We start from the raw sequence: 13,732 nt of genomic DNA on the forward strand, positions 1-13,732 counted from the left end.
GTTTGAACGATTGCATCATGTCACCATTGACGATGTCAGAATATGCCATCAAGTTTAATAAGTTAGCCCGTCATACTCCTACTTTGCTTCCTACAGCCAGAGGGCGAGTCCACAGACTCATTAAAGGACTTAATTATAATCGTAAAATTTTGTACGACTCGGGAGCTACAAGCTGATACTTCATTTATGCTAGTTCTACAAATTGCCAAGATATTAGAACATGTTCGGGGTAAGGAAAAAGGAAACTAAGGAGACCAAGACGTCTCGAGGTTCTGGGGGATTCAGTGGATTCTACTCTGCAAGTATAAATCATTATGGAGGGGGCTCGGGCAGTCGGCTAGCCCAGTACGCACATCGGATTACTCGGGGTGCTCTAGTAAGTTCTTTTAATGCACCACCGACATGAGTTCCTACAATAGTTATTCCAATTATCTGGCATAGACTCAATATGAGCAGCCTAACCCGCAAAGGGGTTGTTATGAATACGGTGATACTAGGCACATCATGAGAAAATTATCCCAAACTTGGGAGAGACTTATTTCATCAAAGCACCCAGGCTACGTGCCCCATTATAGTTACTACACCACCCACACGACCAGTTAAGGGTGGAGAAAAGACGGGTAGAAGGCGTCCTAGAGGTGGAGACCCAGCCATTGATATATTTCTTTTATGGTATGGCGGAGGTCGCTACATCAGTTGGTGTCATTACAGGTACGACCTTGATATTATATAAATGAATAATTTCCTTAACTTGATTCGGTTTTAAGTATCGAGACGAGTCCTCCTATTGTGCTCCACTTATGAGTGAGCTTCATAATTCTATAATCTACTTATGTGTTTACCCCTGTTGGGAGATTTTATGGAGATAACTACGCCTATCATTTCGTGTTGGTCATAATAAGAGTTGCGAGTCTAAATGTGGCTTTCTGTTACTCATTTCGGTAAATTTTGATGTAAATTCCGAATAATTACTTGCAAATTGTGAATTATATGTCCTAGCAGTGTGGGGTTCATTATGTGTTGTGATTTGGTGTAACCGAAATTATTTAAAAGGAGAAAATGGAAATTTTCAATTGGCACGATGTGCATATTACTTGTGATTCAGAACTGAGGATGAGATCCTCACATTTTTATGTAAATTGATATGCTTAAACCGGGCTACGAGCTGCGGTAGAAGTTATATAAGGACGAGATCTTTGTGAGGAAAATTCTTGTGTTTAAGTTCTCCCTTATGAAATTAAATTTGTACTATCATACTAATAGGGAGTCATGCCTGTTAGGCTTATTTGAAAATTCTTATATGAAATTCTTTGTGCATAGTTGTCAAATTCGTGTTGTAATTATTAATTTTAACCTATGAGGTAGGTGCCCGCCTAGGTGGCGTTAAATGTGACTCGTTAATTCGGATAACTAATTATGAGGTCTTCATGCCTCGCATCTAGTTATCAGTATTGTGAAGGTTAGCAATGAGATTTTTGTTAACATGAAGTTAATTGACGATTTTGTAATTGATTATGAATAACTATTAAGACCAGATTGACCTAGAAGGGTGCTCCGTTCAGATGGACCGAGGAATGTGAGGAGAGCTTCCAAAAGCTCAAAACAGCTTTGACTACAGCCCCAATGTTGGTATTACCTATAGTTTCAGGGTCTTATACTGTGTATTGTGATGTGTCGCGTATTGGTCTCGGCATAATGTTGATGTAAGACAGTAGGGTGATTGCCTACGCGTCCCGACAGTTAAAGGTACATGAAAAGAATTATCCGGTCCATGACCTTGAGTTAGCAGGTATTGTTCATGCCTTGAAGATTTGGCGGCATTATTAGTACGGTGTCCATTGTGAGGTCTACACCGGTCACCGAAGTCTATAGCATCTATTTAAACATAATGATCTTAATTTGCGGCAGCAGAGGTGGTTGGAGTTGCTTAAGGATTATGACATCACCATTCTCTATCATCCTGGGAAGGCCAATGTAGTGGCCGATGCCTTGAGTCATAAGGCGAAGAGTTTGGGCAGCTTAGCATATTTACCGGTAGCAAAGAGGCCTTTGGCCTTGGATATTCAGGCCTTGGCCAACCAGTTTGTCAGATTGGATGTTTCCGAGCCGAGTCGACTTTTGGCTTGTGTGGTTTCTCAGTCTTCTCTTTATGATCGTATCAGGGAGCGTCAGTATGATGACCCCTATTTGCTGGTCCTTAAGGATACAATTCAGCACGGTGATGCCAAAGAAGTGGCAATTAGAGATGACGGTGTATTACGGATGCAGGGCAGGCTATGTGTGCCTAATGTAGATGGTTTTTGTGAATTGATTCTCCATGAGGCTGATAATTCGCGGTACTCCATACATCCGGGTGCTGCGAAGATGTAGCAGGACTTGAGGCAATATTATTGGTGGAGGAAGATGAACAAAGACATAGTGGAGTATGTAGCTCGGTGACTAAATTGTCAACAAGTGAAATATGAGCATCAACGACCGAGTGGATATACGTAGCCGGTCATCCGGTCGAGGAGGCGACTTGGGAGACCGAGCATGATATACGTAGCCGTTATCCACACTTATTCACAAGCTCAAGTATTTTTTCTAACTCCGTTCGAGGACGAACGTTTGTTTTAGAGGTGGAGAATGTGATGACCCAAAATGTCATCTTTAAATTTAATAATTAATTCTGTGTTCTAAGACCTCGAAAAGCACTATTTATCATTACTTGACTTGCGTGTGCAGTCCGTAAAAAGTTTCCGGAAAGTTTTCAAGTGAAAAAAGGATTAAAATGTGAACTAGATGTTTAAAACACAACTGAGTTGACTTTGGTCAATATTTTGAGCAAAAGGACTCGGATCGGTGTTTTGACAGTTTCGGTAGGTGCGTATCATGAATTGGGACTTGGTCGTATGCCCGGAATCAAATTCCGAGGTCCCTAGCCCGAGATATGGAATTTTGATGAAAAATTTAAAGTTTAAGTTCAAATAGTGACCGGATGTCGAATTATGTGCAAATGACTCCGGAATAGAATTTTGATGATTCCAACAGCTCCGTATAGTGATTTTTGACTTAGGAGCGTGATTGGAATTTTATATGGAAGTCCGTAGTGGAATTAGGCTTGAAATGCCGAAATTTGAATTTTTGGAAAGTTTGACCGAGGGGTTGACTTTTTGATATCGGGGTCGAAATTCGATTCTGAAAATTTTCATAGCTCAGTTATATCATTTATGACTTGTGTGCAAAAATTGAAGTCATTCTGAATTGATTTGATGTGTTTCGACACAAGATATAGAATTTGAAAGTTCAAAGTTCATTGATTTTGATTTGAGGTGCGATTTGTCCTTTTGATGTTGTTTGATGTAGTTTGAAGCCTCGACTAAGTTCGTATGGTATTTTGGGACATGTTGGAATAATTGGTTAAGGTCCCGAGGGTCTCGGGTGGATTTCGAAAGGTAAACGGAATGGATTTTGGACAAAGAGTGCTGGAAATTTCTGTTGCAGAAATTTCGTGCATGGAGCCAACTTTGGAAGCTTATATCTCGCTATTCATAAGGAATCAGAACATTTTCAAAACATGAAAGTTGTAGTCGTTTGATTATAGGTTCCAGAAAGTTAGACCATTTATTATTTGGACATTTGTACAGAAAGTTATGACGGATTGAATGAAGGCTAGTAGAGCAGTTTCGCCAGAAATTCTGATGCATGGAGCCGATTTTGGGAGCTTATATCTCGCAATTCATAAGGAATCAGAAAAGTTGCAAAACATGAAAGTTGTAGTCGTTGGATTTTAGTTTCCATAAAGTTAAACCATGCATCATTTGGACATTTGTCCATAAAGTTATGACGGATTGAAGAAAGGCTAGTAGAGCAGTTTCTGGTGGACTTTTAGTGACGAAAAATGGACTTTTAGTGACGGAAAATGGACTTTTAGTGACGGATTGGCAGAAACTTAAGGACCAAAAATGGTCATTTCATTCATTTTGTTTTGGATTTTTGGAGCACGGTTCTTGGGCGATTTTTACGAGAAAATATTGGGGTAAGTGTTCCTTATCCTATATTGATTATATTTCATGATTCCATATTCAGTTACATCATGAATCCGTGAATTTATGGAACAAAAATCAAGATTTTTGCAAAATCTTCCATAAACAAAAATTTAAGATTTGGAGGTCGAGTTATTATCGGATTTTGGTAAAATTGGTATGGGTGGACTCGTAATTGAATGGGTTATCGGATTTTATAAGTTTCACCGGATTCCGAGATGTGGGCCCCACGGGCAAATTTTGACCTAATTTCGGATTTTAATGAAAATGTAATATTTTCTTATGAAATTGATTACTATAATTTTTGTTGACTGTATCGAATTAATTATGACTAGATACGACTCGATCGGAGTCAAAAAATCGAGGAAAAAGCATAATACTTGGTTAAATTGGAGCAAGTCGAGGTAAGTGACTTGTCCAACCTTGTGTGGAGAAAATTTCCCTAGGATTGGTATTGATGTGATTATTGAAATGTGTTGAAAGTCGTGTGCACGAGGTGACGAGTGTGTACACGGGCTAAATTGCGAAAGATTATATTTTTAAATTGTGTAGATCACTGTTGCGCATTTATTAAATTATTTTATCTTGTTATATTCTTCATCATTGATCTAAGATATATACTTCAAATTTGTTTGATCTTTTCTTACTAATTGTTTTACCTGTTTAGTTAAAACTTGGTTTCTTTTATTCTGTGCATTATTTGAAGGTTGATTTTTTTAAAATTAAATATTATTAATATGAAGTATTTGACATTTTTAAACTTGATATTGAAACAACATAGTAAAGATTTTGAAATATTATTTTCCTAAATTATTTACTCCTGAATATTTTTATACTCATTGTGAGGGAGCCGTGAGCTCTTTATTGTGGAAGAATATTATTGTTGAATTATTTTGACATTAGCCGTGAGCTCGAAAAATATTATTGTTGAATTATTTTGACATGAGCCGTGAGCTCTTTATTGTGGAAAACTATTATTAATGATTTATTTTGGCATGAGCCGTGAGCTCTTTATTGTGAAAAAATATTGTTGTTGAATTATTTTGGCAAGTTAAATTATTTGAGCCCTTGAGGTGCAAATATTGATATATTGTGATATTGATACGCATGCGGTGGTATAAGGTCTGGGTGTTAAAACGCATGCGGTGAGATAAGGGTGGCTTGATACGCGTGGCTAGTAGGGGTGACTACTAGAAGTCATGCGGTGTGATAAGGGTGGCTAAAACACGGGATGCTATTTCGGAAAAAAATGTTTTCTTTAAATAAATTATGAAGGCTCCCGCGGTGATATAAGGAAATGAGATATTGTGAATTTATTTATGATTTGGGACTACGAGGCGGTATCTCGGGAGTGCCCTTGTTGATATTGATTTATGGCCGTAGTTGCCTTTGATTATTGTTGTGATTTTCTTAAAGTTGAAAAGAATTCTGTTTTGTTTCAATGAGGTATTTATTTGCCATTATTTGATGTAATTAAATGTGATATACTACTTGATTCATTTTCATTGTCATTTTATCTTATAATATTGTTTAAACATTTTACCATGCCATTATTTATTCTCCAGCAGGGCCTGACCTGACCTCGTCACTACTCTACCGAGGTTAGGCTTGGCACTTACTGGGTACCGCTGTGGTGTACTCATACTACGCTTCTGCACATCTTTTTGTGCAGATACAGGTACATCTTATCAGACCACGCATCAGTAAACTAGCTATACGAGGAGACTTCGAGGTATATCTACCAGCGTCCGCAGACTCCGGAGTCCCCTTCTATCTTACTATGTTGTCTTCCTTATTTGCTTTAGACTCTGATGTATAGAGACATAAAGAATAAATTCTTAGAAGCTTGTGACTTATTTCTACTGGGTTTTGGGAGTTAACATTGTTTGAATTGTAGTTTATTTATTTAAGATATTTATTATTATTCCGCATTGATAGGCTTACCTAGTCTTAGAGACTAGGTGCCATCACGACATCCTACGGAGGGAATCTGGGATCGTTACAATGTGTGTGCCAAGACCTGGTGTCACAAGTGTGTGAGCATCTAGTAGATTATATAAAACCTCAAATACTGTGTGAAATAAAAATAGACAGAATGAAAATACAAGGAGAGACACTAGTAGCTGCAGAACGGATCAGAAAGGCAGCTCACCACTATGCCCCTGGATAACGTGGGTGTAAGACGATAGGTCCCACTAGTACTTGCCTCAGGTCCTGCACAAAAAGTGCAGCAAGTGTAGTATGAGTACGTAAACAACGTGTACCCACTAAGTATCAAACCTAATCTCGAAGTGGTAGAGACGAGATGGCCGACTTTGACACTCACTATGGGTCAATAATAATAATTGAAATACAACTAGGATATTTAAATCAGCATGATTTACAAAATTTACAATAATTTATTTAAGCAGCGAAAATAATTAAATTCCTTCAAATGCAACAATTCTCAATATATTAATTAAATTCCTTAAATACAAATAATTTCAAATTTATCAATTAATCTCATTTACAGGAATAACAATTAATTCCTTAACAAGCAGGAATAATAATTCATTAAATTTCAAGGCTTCTCCAATTTATCAATTAGCTTCACAAGCTTGAAATAACTATTAAGGTATCGTGTGATTATTATTATTAAGCACGATTTCTTCCAAGGACATACGGCCCGATCCAGAGTATCGTGTACACTGCCGAGGGACGTGCGGCGCGATCCATAGATGCATCTATCTTGCCGAGGCGTTCGGCCCGCTCCACAAGAAAGGAGGACATTTTCTTATGTACCTCCGGAAGGAGAGTATATTTATTATAAGATAAATTCAGGAGGAAGAACAATATATTTTAACAATTAATTAATTTAAACAGAAAATCAATCATATAAAATTTCCATCCTTTAATATCTTTATCTAATAATTCACAATATATTCATATATATCAATTAATATTAATTAAACAAAAAATATAATTTATACAAGTAATTCATGCTTTGAGTCCTAAACTACCTGGACTTTTTAATAGTAGCTACACACGGACTCTCGTCACCTCGTGCGTACGTAGCCTCCGTAATTAGCAATAATTATTCAATTTAATTCCTATGAGGTAATTTTTCCCTTCACAAGATTAGACAAGAGACTTACCTCGTCTCAAAGTCCACTTTCTAATTATCGCGTCGCGTAAAATTCTCGATTCGATGCCGAAAAATCTGAAACTATCCAAAAGTTATATAAAATAATCAATATATGTTCAATAATTCGAAATTCATCTATTAAATAAATTACCCTATCCAAAATGGTAAAATTTCTAAAATTCACCTCGGACCCACGTGCCCGGATTCCGGAAATATTTCGGATGGAAACATTACCCATAATCTCAAGAACTCAAATATATAATTTCTACCCAATTCCATAACTATTTTCGTGGTTAAAATCCCATTTTTATAAAAATCTAGGTTTTTCATCTAAACCCTTGATTTCTAAGATTTACTAGTTATAATCTACCCATAATCTATATATTTAACTCAAAGGGTATAGAATTAACTTACCTTAAAGTGCTAGGTGAAAACCCTCTTCCAAAAGCTCCAAGAATCGCCCAAGAGATGAAAGAAAAGTGAGATAAATGGCCTAAGTCGCGCATTAAATGAGCTGGGCACAGGCCTCTGATGTCGCATTTGCGATACCAGGTTCGCAAATGCGAGGGTTGCAAATGCGACACAACTCTCGCAATTGCGAAGCTTGGCCTTCAGCTACTGGGGTCGCAAATGCGACCAAAGAGTCGCAAATGCGAACTCTGCTAGAATCGCAAATGCAGCAAATGTGTCGCAAATGCGAACACTACCTAGGTCGGGCTTCTTTGCAATTGCGAAACCCTTCTCGCAAATGCGAGGTTCGCATTTGCGAACAATTTCTTGCATTTGCGAGACCTGCAACTGCTGCCAAGAAACACCAGAAAACTGATGTATTTTCATTTCTTCCGAATGTCCGAAACTCACCCGAGCCCTCGGGGCTCCACACCAACTATCCACACAAGTATAATAACCTCATAGAAACTCGCTCGAGCGATCAAAATCCGTAAATAACATCAAAAGCCAAGAATCGGACGCCAAAACGCATGAATTGACTTATGAATTCAAAAACTTCTAAAAAGACTTTTGCTCGTCCGATTCTTATCAAATCAACTCGGATTGACCTCAAATTTTTCACACAAGTCATAACTGACATAGCGGAGCTATAAAAATTTTCGGAACTGTATTCTGACTCCGGTATCAAAAAGTCAACGACCCGGTCAAACTTCCAAACTTAAATTCTTGTTTTAGCCATTTCAAGCCTAATTTCGATCACGCTCCTAAGTCCAAAATTACCATACGGAGCTGTTGGAATCATCAAAATTCTATTTCGGGGTCGTTTGCATATAATTCAACATCCGGTCATTATTTGAACTTAAATATTTTTAATTGTTTCATCAAAATTCCATATCTCGGGCTAGGTAACTCGAAATTTGGTTCTGGGCATACGCCCAATTCCCAAATCACGATACAGGCATACCAAAACTGTCAAAATACTGATCCGAGTCTATTTGCTCAAAATATTAATCAAAGTCAAACTTGGCCTTTTAAAGCCATCTTAAATAACCAAATGTTCCGATTTCAACCCAAACACTTCCAAATCCCGAACCAACTATCCCCGTGAGTTATAAATTAATAAAAGCATGTTCAGGGAGTTATATTTTAAGGAACGAGTTTCTAAATGTTAAAATGACCGGTTGGGTCATTACAGCCATAATGAATTGAGACTCAAAACCAACTCTTATCATCATTGAGCATCGGGACTTGATCCCGATATCTTACCCTCATAGTGCATTGCGACTTGAACTCATTGAAGTTGATATTATTAATAGCAAAGGATAAAAATAATTTCAAATAAGGAGGAAATGCTTACCTCTTGATTTAAACTCTTCATAATATCATTTGGATATAATTCTCAACAATAGACTTTCGTTTACTCAAATCAGCTAAGTTCTTATTATCAAACAAATATATGAAAATACAAAATAATATTGAAAATTCACATGTGGTCTTTGCTGCAATAAGCCTACTTTAAGATAAAAGTGATATGACCAGAACATTAAGAAAAATAATGTATCAAATAGAATAATAGTACTACTAGTTACCATGCACTTTTGTGAAAACTAAGTATTATGCTCTCAAGAAAAACAAAGAGATATAGCAGAACCTTTAAGTCAACCAGGGAATAAAAATAATAGTGGACAAATCTCTATCTACTACTATTGCTTTCCATATAGGAATGATTCAACATGTTAATTTGATAATAACTATCATCAACGAAAAATTTGGTGTAGTACATATGTCACGACCTGGAATTCACTAGTCATGATGGCACATAACCCAACCCTCTAAGTAAGCCAATTAACGATTTACCATTTTCAATTAATTTAATAACACAATTTAACAAAGGAGTTATCTAAGTCTTATACATCCTCAAGGACTGGTAGTACAAATCATGAGCTTCTAAGAATAGAATTTACAAGCTGATATGAAGTAAATACATCTTCTATTTGAAAAGTACATAAACGGAGTTTTTATAAATTTAGGGCTACCATGAACAAGAGGCAACTACAACAAGAATGCAGGTACATCTTCAATCCCTCGAACCATAGAACACAGCAACAACAACAACTAATATCTGCATGCAACGTGCAGAAATATAGTATCAGTACAACTGACCCCATGTACTGAGTAAGTATCTTGTCTAACCTCGTCGAAGTAGTGACGAGACTTTGGTTAAAAGATGCTCATTGATCAAACATGTAATGTAACTAACAATAAAACTATACTACAGTGCAATAGAGTAGAGCACATGAAACGATTATACAAAGCAATAACGGAGTACTAAAAGAAACACAATTCAACAGGTATCAAAATCTCACCCAATCCTTTCCTGAGAGTGAAAGCCAATAAATCACAACAATCACATCAAAACTTTAATAATGTGAGATCCCAAGACATCAAATTCAACGGCACGGCAACACCCTTCGTGCATTTATCTCATCCTTACCAATTATGCGTAAAGCAGTACCAGCCAAATGACAGAAATGCCGATAACAGAAATGACAGAGTGGGAAATACGCAAATAACTATAGAGGACGAGAGTGTACATGAGAACATCAGTAACAGACTGAACAGAAAGCATATAGGTAAAGACAATGATTAGAAAAAAGGAATGTAATTTCGACTAACTAGCAAGGTGAAGGCATGAGGACAAATATGACAAATAAGGAAGCGGACACATGATCTTTATAAGTTAGCAAGTAGGGACATGAACAACTAGTATGGAAGAAGACCTACACTTAAGTGCAACAAAACAGATGGCATGGAAGAAATCCTAACAGCAGGAAATAGGCATGATATTAGCAAGTTTAAGCAAATAGAAGGCATGATAGCATGACAACAAGGTGATAGAGTATAAAGACAGAACAGTAACGACATATCACATAAGAACCATGAACACGACAATAACAACTCCAAGTAAAGACATGATGGTATCTGCAAGAAAGAAATATCACAACATAATTCATGTCTCTCGTCCTCACTTACATGGAAACACCTTTCTTGCCATGAACTCACCATAACATGAAAGCGTAATAATATAAATACAATGGCACAACATCACCCTTCGTGCTTTTACTCACATAACATGGCACGACATCACCCTTCGTGCTTTTACTCACAATGATATGGCATGACATCACCCTTCATGCTTTTACTCTCAATAATATGGCACTGTATCACCCTTCGTGCTTTTACTCTCAATAATATGGCACGACATCACCCTTCGTGCTTTAACTCTCAAATAATATGGCACGGCATCACCCTTCGTGCTTTACACTCTCCCTCACATGATAATGCATAAACAAATGCACGGCATCACCCTTCGTGCTTTACACTCTTCCTTACCAAGCATATGTATATTAATGACAAACAAGGCAGGAAGCATAAATAACATCAAGGGGAGTGTTTAAACGAATATTTCAAATGAATCTCAATCATAACTTTCCAAGCCAACAATAGTTCAATAAACCCACAAGAACCTTTTTATTCAAGTATTCCAACAAATTTCACAAATAATCTACAACACAAGTATAGAATCTAGTATCTCAAGAATATCGGCCGTAGCAATGTATTAATTATTATGCATATTGATGACCGAATTAAACACACCAATGTATTCTCAGAATTTCCATCAAATTTGATCAAGTTATAATAAGCTAAGTCTTAGTTTCTAACATATTATACTATGTTCTTAGTATCTAGGAGCCAAGTAAGGCATGAGGCAAGAAGATCACTTGATTCTACAAGACACAGTTTATAACATATTTTACCCCCGAGCATGGTTACCCTGGAACATGCATGTATGCCCGTCACCTCATATATGTATCACCCCCGCATGTAGCAAACAATGTCAAATAGTAGGAAAAATTCACTCAACAAAGTTAGGCAAAATACTTACCTCAAAGAAGGCAAACTGATACTCAAAATGAACTCCTTGGGTGATATGACCTCCGGGCGGCTCAAATCTAATCAAAATAACTTCCAAGCACAAATAAAACTCATAAGAGGCTATTCCGAATCATAAAGTTTCAATCTTTAACAAAGTCTAAAAATCGACCCAAAAGTCGACACCCAGGCCCGCACCTCGGAACCCGATAAATTTGAATAAATACGGTCACCCATTCAATTACGAGTCCAACCATACTAGTTTCACTCAAATCCGACTCCAATTCGATGTTCAAAACTCAAAAATTCATATTATGAACTTTAGGCCAAAACCTCCAATTTCCTCTATAAAATTCATAATCCAATTACCAAAAACGAGGGGAGATTCGTGATATTAGATCAAAAATGAGTAGAGAACACTTACTCTAGTCCACAAGATGACAATTGCTCCAAGAATCGCCTCAATCCGGGCTTGGAAATGTTAAAATGAAGTTAAAATCACGATTTTTAAAAGAACACTGCCCAGGTCATTTATGCATCGCGAACGCGGAAGAAATATCGCGTTCGCGAAGAAGAAAACAAAAGCTGCCCTGAATACCCTTCGCGAACGCGAGAAACGGGACGTGAACGCGATGAACAAGGGACAGGACTTACGCGAATGTGTAAGAGACACGCGAATGCGAAGAGGAAAATGATCACCAGTGCCCGGGGCTTGATTTGCAATTCGCGAACGTGACATAGGGAATGCGAACGCGAAGAAGGAGGTGGCAGAACTTCGCGAACACGTGAGGGTAGCTACGAACGCGAAGAGGAAATATTCCACCATCCAAAATAACACTACGTGAACGCGAGTGCAAGGACGCGAACGCGATGAAGGAAAACCATATGACAGATTCAACAGTTCAAAATAGGAGGAAAATGTCCCGTAGCCCACCCGGAACACACCCGAGGCCCCCGGGACCCCGTCCAAACATACCAACAAGTCCCATAATATAACACGGACCTACTCGAGGCCTTAAAACACACAAAACAACATCTAAACGACGAATCACACCTTAATTCAAATTCAATGAACTTGAAATTTCAAACTTCCACAATCGATGCCGAAACCTATCAAATCACGTTCGATTGACCTCAAATTTTGCACACAAGTCACATTTGACATTACGGACCTGAACCAACTTCCGAAATCAGATTCTGATCCCGATATCAAAAAGTCCACTTCCGGTCAAACTTCTCAAAAACCTTCAAATTTCTAACTTTTGCCAAATAACTCCAAAATGACCTACGGACCTCCAAATCCATTTTCGGACGCGCTCCCAATACCAAAATCACTATACGGAGCTATTCTCAGACTCAGAATCCCAAACAGACATCGATAACATTGAAATGCACTTCAGCCCAAATAGGATGAATTTCTTCCAAAATGCTAACTTCCATAATAGGCGCCAAAAATGCTCTCGGGTTATCCAAAAACCAATTCGAACATACGCCCAAGTCCGAAATCATCATACGAACCTACTGGAACCTTCAAATCCCGATTCCGAGATGTTTTACTCAAAAATTCAACCTTAGTCAATTCTTCCAACTTAGAGCTTGAATCTTGAAGTTCATCCTTCCAAATCGATTTCGGATAACTTGAAAATCAACACTGACGATTTACGCAAGTCATAACACATCATGCGGAGATGCTCGAGCTCTCAAAACTCCGAGCGAAGTGCAGATTCTCAAAATGACCTGTCGGGACATCCTCCACCACTTAAACACACGTTCATCCTCGAACGTGCCAGGAGTCATTCTAAAGGTATCAAATCACGGTATAATCTTACTATGAATAAACCCAGGGGTGATCCTGCGTCACCTTGACCCTTATAAACCTGCCAACACAACCTAACTAGAGATCCTTACTTCAACCTTGGTCCTTAAACCTTTGAACCCAATCTCTAACACCCCGAATTCATTATAAGCCCCAAATCTCACATCTACACACAGTATAAGCCTGAATAAGCTATATTAGGCCATAACCATAAACCCCAGGATGAAATCGCATGATGTGCCCCATCACACGGACAATCACAGTAGGAACTGCTGACCACTATTACTGCCTGAAAACAATCCAGTGTCGGTAACAAACCTCATATCGATTAGAGCCTCGTTTAAAGCCTTCATACCCCGCCAATGATGAAAGAAACACGCATAA

The sequence above is a fragment of the Nicotiana tomentosiformis genome, chromosome 3, assembly GCF_000390325.3.
Source record: "Nicotiana tomentosiformis chromosome 3, ASM39032v3, whole genome shotgun sequence".
Classification (NCBI taxonomy): Eukaryota; Viridiplantae; Streptophyta; class Magnoliopsida; order Solanales; family Solanaceae; genus Nicotiana; species Nicotiana tomentosiformis.